General features: G+C 49.4%; 2 long non-coding RNA genes across 4 annotated transcripts; one reads left to right on the forward strand and one right to left on the reverse strand.

The window, feature by feature from the left end:
* Nucleotides 1–5,258: 5,258 nt before the first annotated feature.
* Nucleotides 5,259–9,471, reverse strand: LOC116216879. 3 transcript variants are annotated; one of them, XR_004160476.1, is made up of 5 exons: nucleotides 9,388–9,471; nucleotides 8,677–8,747; nucleotides 7,657–7,786; nucleotides 5,647–5,720; nucleotides 5,259–5,349 (listed from the first exon to the last, which is right to left on the reverse strand). It is a non-coding gene; the product is annotated as an uncharacterized LOC116216879 (long non-coding RNA). The 3 variants fall into 3 exon arrangements; XR_004160477.1 differs by having other exon boundaries at nucleotides 8,677–8,774; nucleotides 9,388–9,469; XR_004160475.1 differs by lacking the exon at nucleotides 9,388–9,471 and having other exon boundaries at nucleotides 8,677–8,864.
* Nucleotides 5,304–7,986, forward strand: LOC116216878. Its single transcript, XR_004160474.1, has 3 exons — nucleotides 5,304–5,382; nucleotides 5,914–6,123; nucleotides 6,647–7,986. It is a non-coding gene; the product is annotated as an uncharacterized LOC116216878 (long non-coding RNA).

Consider the following 9,471-nt stretch of genomic DNA (forward strand, 5'->3'; position numbering starts at 1 on the left):
GGCCGCCGGGCCGCGCTCCGTTGGGGACCGGCGCGGGTCTCCAGCTGGGCTCCCCAGCCGGGCTCCTCCGGCTTCTCGGAGCCGTCATAGCGTCGCCGCCTGGCTGCCGGCGCGTTTTCGGAGGGTGCCGCCGCTCGGTTCTCCGAACCCTAGCGCAGCCCAGGGCTGTATAGTAGGGGCTTCAGTTCCTCCCGCTCTCATGGGTGGGAGCGAGCGGGACGGGGCCGTATTCCTGCAGCTTCGGTGCTGCTGGGAGTAAGAAACAACGCCAAGGGCTGCTGGAACAAGTTTTCTCCTATTGCAGGCTGAGCGTGGGCTGCGGCAGAATCTCTCGTTATCCCGAACCGGTGAGATGGTGGAAGCGGTGAGTGTTTGGAAGTCACTAGGTAAGCTGTGTCTTCTTGAGACACACACGTAGGGTCGCCGCTCGGCTACATCTGTTCGGGTCCGGCACGGCGCTTTCGCCAGGCTCCCACGTGGCCTTTTTAGAAGAGCCGGCGCGGGGTCGCCGCCGAACCGCCCGAGACCGAGCGCGACCCGGGGCGGTCTCGGCCCCTGGAAGGGTTTTGCGGGTCCTTCAGCCTCTCCCGCTTCAAGCGGTGGGAGCGAGTAGGATGAGACTATGTATTTCTATTTCCCCCCCCCCACCTTATTTGTAATTTCAGGAGCGTGATCCCATTCCCCTCATGGAGACGCGGTGGGACAGCTTGAATGACTGGAATGCTGTTGTGGATGGCTGCGTTCTTTATAGGAGAGACAGACAGGTGAGGTGGTGGAGTTGCTCTTCCAGAGAGAGAAGTGGAATGTATTGAGCTCTGCTGAGGGATGAATGAAGAAGCAGGGGAGCAGTGATGTGTGAGGCTCGAGAGGCAGTAAGTGTGGGTAACATCACTGGGTGTGTTGGTTACAGATGAGGAAGCTGAAAAGATCATCTGCACACAGTTGACAGTAAGCTCACAGCTGTGGATGTCAGTTATCACAGTAGATTTGAACCAGCCTGCCATTTGTTAATGAAGCAGAGCTGTCAGGTGTACCTCATTCCAGGAGGTTTCTGCAGGTGTCAAAGATAAATTTTCTGTCAGAGGTGATGGAGGAGTCAATGAGGAGAGAGGCGCTGCTGGATCTTGTACTCAGTATGGAGGAAGGGCCGGTCAGGGATGCGAAGACCAAGGCAGCCTCAAGCACAGCAGTTGCAAGCTGGTAGAGTTTGGGATGTATGTAGAAGATGCAAAGCAGTAAGTAGGATTCAGGCAAAATCAATGCCTGCAGATCTCTGGGCTCTAATCAGATATGCCTGCGCGTGCCAAGGGAGTTGGTAGAAGCAATTGTCAAAGCTCTCTATCCTATTCCATATGCTCTTTCCTGTTGGAAAGGTGCTTGAAGACGGGAGGATAGTCACATTCTCACAGCCTTCAGAAAGGGTGAGAAGGATGGCCTGTGCAACTACAGGCCAGCCAGCTTTACCTCCCTCCTCAGCAAGGTGATGGGACAGCTTGGTCTAGGTGACATCTCCAAATGATTTGATAAAGAAAATATTTCTAAGGAGTTGCTGCGGTGGATTCAGTGAGGGGAAATGATGCTGGACCAACCTGGTAGCCTTCTGCGTTGTGACTGTTTCTTTAGATAAGAGAAGGGTAGTGGATGTGGGGAGGGGGAGGAAATATCACTACTATCAGTGAATCTCTGAAGTGCAGGAGTCTATTTGTTGGGGATGGGCTTGTTCTCACACTGATGGGAGGTGTGTGGTGGCAGAATGGGGCAATGTTCACGGTCTTGAACATCAGAAGTAAGAATGCTTTTTCTGTGAGAGTGATAGAACAGGCTGCCTGGAGAGGTGGCAGAGTCACCTTCTCTAGGGATATTCAAGTCTTGTCTGGATGCTTTCTTGGGTGATGTGTGGGACTGGATGTCATTGTTGCAGGGTGAGTGCCACAATGGAGCATTTAGCAGTGAGGATCTGCCTGAGTGTGGAAACGCTTTCATCAGCAGTGGGATGAAAGAGGTGAGCGATGGGGGACCCAGGGATGTGAACCCTGTGCCCCCTTGGAAGCGATTCATGGAGCTCTTCATACAGGTTCAGAGCTGGAGTGGGGATCCTGCTAGTGAGAGTCTATGGAGCGAGGTAAGTGGTGTCCTTGCGTCCCTGACCAGTGTGCGCTGCCCCTGGGCTGGATTTTTCTGGCTGGGGCCGGGTGTCAGGGAGAAAAGTCCTTTCTGTTTGAGGGTGATGGCGTATGTTGATTTCAGCCCTTATGGTGTGTGGCAGATCAGCTCCTGGAGGAATGGAGTGAGGTGAGAAGCACAGCCTGCAGGGCACTGGCGACAGCTTTTTGTAGGAGCTTGGAGTCCTGGTGCTGTTTCCTGTAGTGGGGTGGTCTGTTGTCTTGGTTGGTGAGGTGCAGCACTCCCAAGCTGTTTGCTTCCCTCAGATCCTGGTGGAGCTGGTGTCCCGAAAGGAAGGTCCTTCTCCTCTGCTTCTTCCTCATGTGCAGCACAGCTCCCAGTCTAGGAGATCTACCAGGTGGGCACTGTTTGTTGTGTGTGTTATAGGTGGTCCTCCTTGGGTAGATCTCTGGTCCTCTTGGTGGGTGTGTTTTTGTTTTTGTTCGTGTGTGTGTGTGTGTGTACTCCCTTGGCCCTGGAGCCCCTGTTTGGATCCCTTAAAGAAGGTGGCTTTTGTGGGTGTAAAGGTGAGCTTGTGGTGTTCAGGAGAGGCATCTTGGTGTATTTGTCTTTGTGTGGCTGGGCAGTTGGGTGTGTGTAGTGTGGCATGAAGTAGTGGCTTCTGTGGAGTTGTTTTGTGTGCTTGGTATTTCCTATGGGGGAAAAGCACAGCTCACATCCTGTGCGAGCTGTGCTTTTGCCCCTGGGCATGGGGATGTTGACTGGGGTTTGCAGTATCTTGTAGAGATGGTTTTTTGTAGGGTGGGAGGGTTGGGAGCTGAGGGGGGACCCCCCTCCTGTCTACTGGCTGTGTTCTTTATAGGAGAGACAGACAGGTGAGGTGGTGGAGTTGCTCTTCCAGAGAGAGAAGTGGAATGTATTGAGCTCTGCTGAGGGATGAATGAAGAAGCAGGGGAGCAGTGATGTGTGAGGCTCGAGAGGCAGTAAGTGTGGGTAACATCACTGGGTGTGTTGGTTACAGATGAGGAAGCTGAAAAGATCATCTGCACACAGTTGACAGTAAGCTCACAGCTGTGGATGTCAGTTATCACAGTAGATTTGAACCAGCCTGCCATTTGTTAATGAAGCAGAGCTGTCATTGTCAGGTGTACCTCATTCCAGGAGGTTTCTGCAGGTGTCAAAGATAAATTTTCTGTCAGAGGTGATGGAGGAGCCAATGAGGAGAGAGGTGCTGCTGGATCTTGTACTCAGTATGGAGGAAGGGCTGGTCGGGGATGTGAAGACCGGGGCAGCCTCAAGCGCAGCCATTGTGAGCTGGTGGAGTTCAGGATGTATGTGGAAGATGCAAAGCAATAAGTAGGACTGAAACCTCAGACTTTGAGGGAGCCAACTTTGTCCTCTTGAAGGACCACCTTGGAGGTATTCCTTGGAATACTGAAACACTGAAAGGGGTCCTGCCAAAGGCTCCTGACTCCGCATTACTTGTTTGCGCTCAGGAGGGTGCATCCCTAAGGGTAAGAAATAGAGCAGCAGTGACAGGAGACCTGCATGGGTGAAGGAGGAGGTCATAGATAAATCAGAAGAGAAAAAGGAAGGTTAAGGCCCCCTCAGCATCACCTTTGGGGAGGAAGGTGAAGGCTCACTCAAGTTGGCAAACCCGCAAACAGGGAAATAGAGAGCAGGGAATGTGTGGGCCTGCTGTTATCGGGGCCCCCACCTTGCAGAACAGGGAATGTGAGAAGGTAGCTGTGCCAGATGCTTTCTCGGCTTCAGCAGTTACTGCTGCTCATGGGGTATATCAGATGAAAGAGTCTTTGAGGAAGGATGACTTTGTTTTGAGTGTGGGAGAGCTGTTCAAATTTCATTTGGGTGAAATCGATGCCTGCAAAATCCCAGACTCTTATGGGATGTGCCTATGTGTGCCGAGGGAGCTGGCAGAAGTGACTGCTTTTTTTTTCTTACACGAAGGGTGCCAGAGAACTGAAGGAGAGCCACCATCACAGCAGTCTTCAGGAAGGGTGAGAAGGACGGCCTGTGCAACTCTAGGTTGGTCAGCGTCGCCTCCCTCCCTGGCACTGTGCTGGGACAGCTTGTTGTAGATGTTATCTCGGAGCAACTGGAAGGGGAGTTACTTCTTGAGCAGTCATGGCAGATTCAGCGAGGGGAAGTGAGGTGAGACTGAGATGGTAGCCTTGCGTGATGTTGTGATTGTCTGATTAGATGAGGGAATGGCAGTGGCTGTTGTGGAATATTGCATCTGTTAGTAAGTATCTAAGTGAAGGAGTGTAGTTGATGGGGATGGGTGGTAGAACGGGGGCAGTGTTCTGAGACTGGAAGTTCTGTATGAAGAAGAATGATTTCACTGTGAGAGGGATGGAATAAGCTGCTTGGAGAGGTTGTGGAGTCTCCTTCCTTGTGAATTTTCAAGTTGTGCCTGGCTGATCTTGTTACAGGGTGAGCGTCACACAGGAGCATTCGGCAGTGAGGATCAGCCTGGAGTTGTGAGCCCTCCTGTGGCACCTCAGAAGCAGTTTGTGGAGTTGTTCCTGCAGGCATTGCATTGGTGCGACTCTGGAGTGAGGTGAGCTGCGTCGTTTTTGTCCCTGAGCTGTGTGTGCTGCCCCTAGGTGGCAGAATTCGTTTTTGTTTGAAGGTGTGGCACGTCCACTTGTGGAGGGAGAGTGAGAAGTGGTGCCTGCAGGAGTCTGAGTTGTAGCACTTGAGTGGTTTTGTTCCCTGAGGACCTGCTGCCCCAAGAGGTAAGCGTGGGTTGTTTAGGGGTGCCTTGCAGGTGATCCCTTGGCAGAATTCCTGTGCTGCTGGGGAAGGGCTCTGAGTGGCTGTTTGATGGAGTAGAGATGAGTCAACTCAGGTTTTGATGGTAGGGGGGTGCAGCCCACTCTGAGTGGGCTGTGCCCTCCTCCCCTCTGGGTAGGGGCTGTTGAGTGGGGTTTGCACTATCTCAGAGAGATTATTTTTTTAGGGTGGGAGGGTTGGGTGCAGGTCAGTAACGGAAATTTTTCTGTCTGGGCTGGAGCCTGCCTGCCCGGCGCCCCCCCCCCCCTCCTGCCCGGTGCGCCCCCCCCTCCTGCCCGGCGCCCCCCCTCCCTGGTGAAGGGATCTCTTCTGTGGGTCCTGGAGTGGCTCCTGTGTGGTGATGGCTTCTTTGTGGTGTTGCTCCTGGTCCTGAAGGTGGGAGATGGAGTGCGGAGGAGCTGGGTCCTGCTGAAAGAGAAAACCATTCATTTTAATCCTCAGGTCAAGCCTTCTTGAAACAACTCTTGCTCTGTGACTTAAGAAATTTCTTGCTCTGTGTGGTAACTGACTATGCTTGGGGGGTGTGGGGATTTCCCTTTTGAAAGGACTGGGCTAAGTGTGGCTGGAGGTTAAATACAGCTGTGGTGTACGCGTCTTGAAATGTCACTAAAAGGGAAGGGCTAGGCTTAGGTAACTCCAAGTTTTTTTTGATGAAGTGGGTATCTGTCTGTCTCTGACTTAAAACAACAATAAATCCTCGCTTACCGCAAAAAATAGCCAAGGATGTGCCTTCTATTTCTGCTCTTGGGCCTTGTTCCTTTGCTGCTGATGTTATTTACCTTGGGGAAGACAAAAAGGGAGAAAAATCCCTTGAGCAGTTGACTACATAGCATTGCACGTTTGGGGAAAAAAGAAACAAATCAATACCAAACATTTTTACAAGTTATCTACTGCAAAAATATAGTGTGTCAGGCTTGCTTTACTGGGTAAGTGAAAAGGCCAATTATGTTGCCACTGTTTGTACTGTTGCAGAGATGTCCAGAGACCAGTGTTTCTCGAGCTCGGTAGAGCTTCTTGAGCTCGCGGGTGGGTGTGCCAGCCCAAGAGCAGATGGCAGTGACTGTCTTGCAAAAGAAACTTCTGCTTTCCATTTGTAAGATGAGTTCACTGAGAATCTCTCTGGTTTCTTGCTAAGTGACCTGAGCCGGTGCTTCACCGTGAAACCCTTTGTCTTGAGTCTCGGTAAGTTAGTTTCTGTAAGCCTTCATCCCGTGCTGAGACTGAATTCTTCTAACACTATGCAAATACATTGTGATCTGCATTGAGCTTCTCAGTAACAGCGATGGAACTGCCGTTGGGGTTCTGCTTTTGCACTGAATGTTAGTGAATGGTGTACTGCAATATATTGCAGTGTAGTTTATGCAAGAGTCCACAATTATTAATTGGCTTCATATTTAATCAGTTAATAATTGAATTCTGCCATTCGCATGCAGCGTGTGGATGATTCAAGATAGAAAATGGAGTTCATCCAGTTAGATGTGATACTACTTAGCTAATGACTTCAGTGGAGTTTCAATGAGTTGTCAGGTCATTCTACTCACAAGTTCAAGATGTAGGCAGGTGATGAAGCATCGGTCCTTGTGATAAATGGAACGGAGGCTTATTTTCCGCAGGGCTGTCTAGAATGTATGTTACCGAGATGAGAGGACAAGTGAAGAAACAAATACACAAATTCAGTGAAATGTCTGTCTCATTTTGTTCACAGAATCGGAAAGCATCCTGGCTCAGGAGGGACTTGCAACTCCTAGCTCTGCGTGAAACTGCCCAGACTTGGACTGCTGTGGCTGAGACCAGCGTCCAAATGCTTTGCCAACTGTCAGTGCTGGGGGCTGTAACTGCTCCCTCAGGGAAGCCTGTTCTGATATCTCATCCCTCTTTCTCCCAAGTTTTTCTTCATCTGCAACCTCTGCCTCCTCTACTCCAACTTTCAGGCCGTTCCCATCTCATCCCAGGCTAGCTGGGGGAAAAGCTGACCCCCTCCTTGCTACAGCCTCCTTTTGGCTAGTTGGAGGGAGTTTGGGGCCTTTCTTGAATGCTGCTGGAGAGCTTTATTTCTTCTTTAATAGATAGTGGAGGGCCCAGAACTGCATGCGATGCTCACGGTTGAGGCCTTACCTCTGTGGTGCAGAGGGGGATGATCCCTTCCTTTGCTTGGCTGGGAGTGGTGGGCCTGATGTGCCCCAGGCTGTGGCCAGCCCTCCTAATGATTTAACTTGCTGTCAGCTGTGGCACCCAGATTCCTTTCCCCAGGGCAGCTCTCTGGCCTCATCCCCTGGCTGTAGCTGGGGTTGGCCCCTCTCAGGTGCAGAATCAGGTGCTGGCTGCAGTCTAACTTCACTTGGCTGGCAATTGTATGGCCTGCTGCTGGGTAGAGGTAACTCAGCAAAGCCCTTCTATCCCTGGGGAGTACATAGCTCCTCCTACTGTACTGTAATCAGCAAACATACTTAATACACATTTGACTCCTTGTGTCCTGATTGCTTACAGCAATACTGAAGAGAACTGCCCCCACAAGAAGCCCCTGGAATCTGACTGGCGCCTGTCTCACAGCTTCTCCTGATCTCATTTATTCTAACAAATGCTTGGAGCCTCTTTTGTATGGGGCAAGTCAGTGCTTAGCCCTCTGTTTGTTTTAAGAGGTACAAGTAGGAAGGGCTGTTTCCTGGCACAGGATTTAGGTTCTGGATCCCCTCACATGACAAGAATTTCCCTTACCTCCTCAAAGAGGCAATACATGCTTGAAACTGGACCACAGGCAGAGATGTCGCACTTTTGTAATATGGGCGTTTTCTCGCATTCCCACATGGTGGGAGGATGCCAATTAGTGCCAATAAACTTGTAGGAACTGTTAAACAGAGGATACAGCAATTATTGACTCAGGAGGTGTTAGACAGTTGATGTTAATAGAAACATCCCTCTAGTAGATGAATCGAGTACCATCTGTAATAATCTGTAATGTATCGGATTATTGTATCTGTATATTTAAGGTCTGTAATAAATCACTAATAAATACATAGCTACAAATAAACACTTTCTTCCTAAAGCTGGGTATTTTTAACTGCTACAATCCAATTCATTTTACTGTTCACATTATCTGCATAGTAACATTATTAGTGGTAGCCTACCATTACTATCCAGAATGGCTGAGCAAGAAGTATGGTTTGCAGCTTCAAAGCCTAAAGCTGCCAAAAAAGACCCCTATCAGTGGTTCCTGGGTGACAGCACTCAGAAGGTGACTTCCAATGTATGTACCAGTCTTTGTCATGTCTTCCATTACAAACCAAGTTATAAACTCTTTACCCTCACTTTGACCAGACCATAAGAGTATATTCCTCCATCAGTGAAGAGAAAAAAGGCTTTTCTTCCTTATTTTTATGATCAATCAGAAACAAAAGCAGTAATCCTTAATTCATATGAGCTTCACAACCACCAGCATTTTACCATGAGTGGTTTCAAAAAATCTGAACTTTGTTCTGTCCTTGTTTCTATAGAACACCAATCCCTCATCACACAACACAGCACACTTGGTGTGCTCACTTGTGGTGCTCACTTGTGGTAATAACATCCACAGTCCATCTCCCTTCTGCATCAACTCAAGTTCCCAAGCTGAGAAGATAAATCCCTCCCCACCCAAACCTACGCACTGAATGTCAAACTAAGGATTTTTTTTTTACTTCAAAAGCAATAAAAATTAAACTGCGCAAGGACAATAGGAGATCTTTTAAACTCCTTTACCTGATTTAGTCTTTCTCAGTGGTTCGTAGGTTCATAAGTAAAGAGCAAGGCTTCAGATTTCATCTTCATAACTGCCATGAGACAGGCACAATGAGAAACTGTCGCAAAAAGAAAAGTGCACACACACATCCAAAGTCCAAGGCTCATGAAACAACTCCGCAAAGGAGGGTTCTCCTGAAAGAGATCCTTCCTCAGTGGCAGTCAGCCCTTAAATGGGGTCTAAGAGGGGTAGAGCCTGGCTCCACCCCTTGCCCTCCACAGTCAAATTGCCCTCACCTGTGCTCCCAGGCCTGACCTGGTCTCTCCCAGGTGCTCAATCAGTGATTCGGGCCCTGCCTTGCAGTTCCCTTACAGTCATGCAAATCTCACTGCTTACACTATAAGCTACTCAGACTGCAGAGACATGCCTGCCTCGAGAGGTCAGACAGAACTGCTTCCTGGAGGGAAGTGGAACCGCTTACCCTTCTTAACTATTTACACTAAAGTAGAAGGCAAAATCTGAGGTCTCGCTTAGAAAAGCTGCAGGAAGAATTTGCGTGGTTCCCAGACAGGGCAATCATCTACCTCTTGAAAGAAATTTAATTGCCGTATCTTCAGGAACTGACTGCTTTCCAACACATCTGATTTCTGGATGGGAGTTTGCAGTGGCAGTACTCCAACTCAGACTATTTTACTAACTTTTCTAAAAATAAATAAAAACTTAGCAAATACCCTTTTATGCAGCCCAACTCATTAGCACCTCAGTACATCCTGTGCTCCGAGCAGTGTGACTTTAATTTATCCCACACAAGATGC

This window comes from Meleagris gallopavo, chromosome 8, assembly GCF_000146605.3.
Source record: "Meleagris gallopavo isolate NT-WF06-2002-E0010 breed Aviagen turkey brand Nicholas breeding stock chromosome 8, Turkey_5.1, whole genome shotgun sequence".
Lineage (NCBI taxonomy): Eukaryota > Metazoa > Chordata > Aves > Galliformes > Phasianidae > Meleagris > Meleagris gallopavo.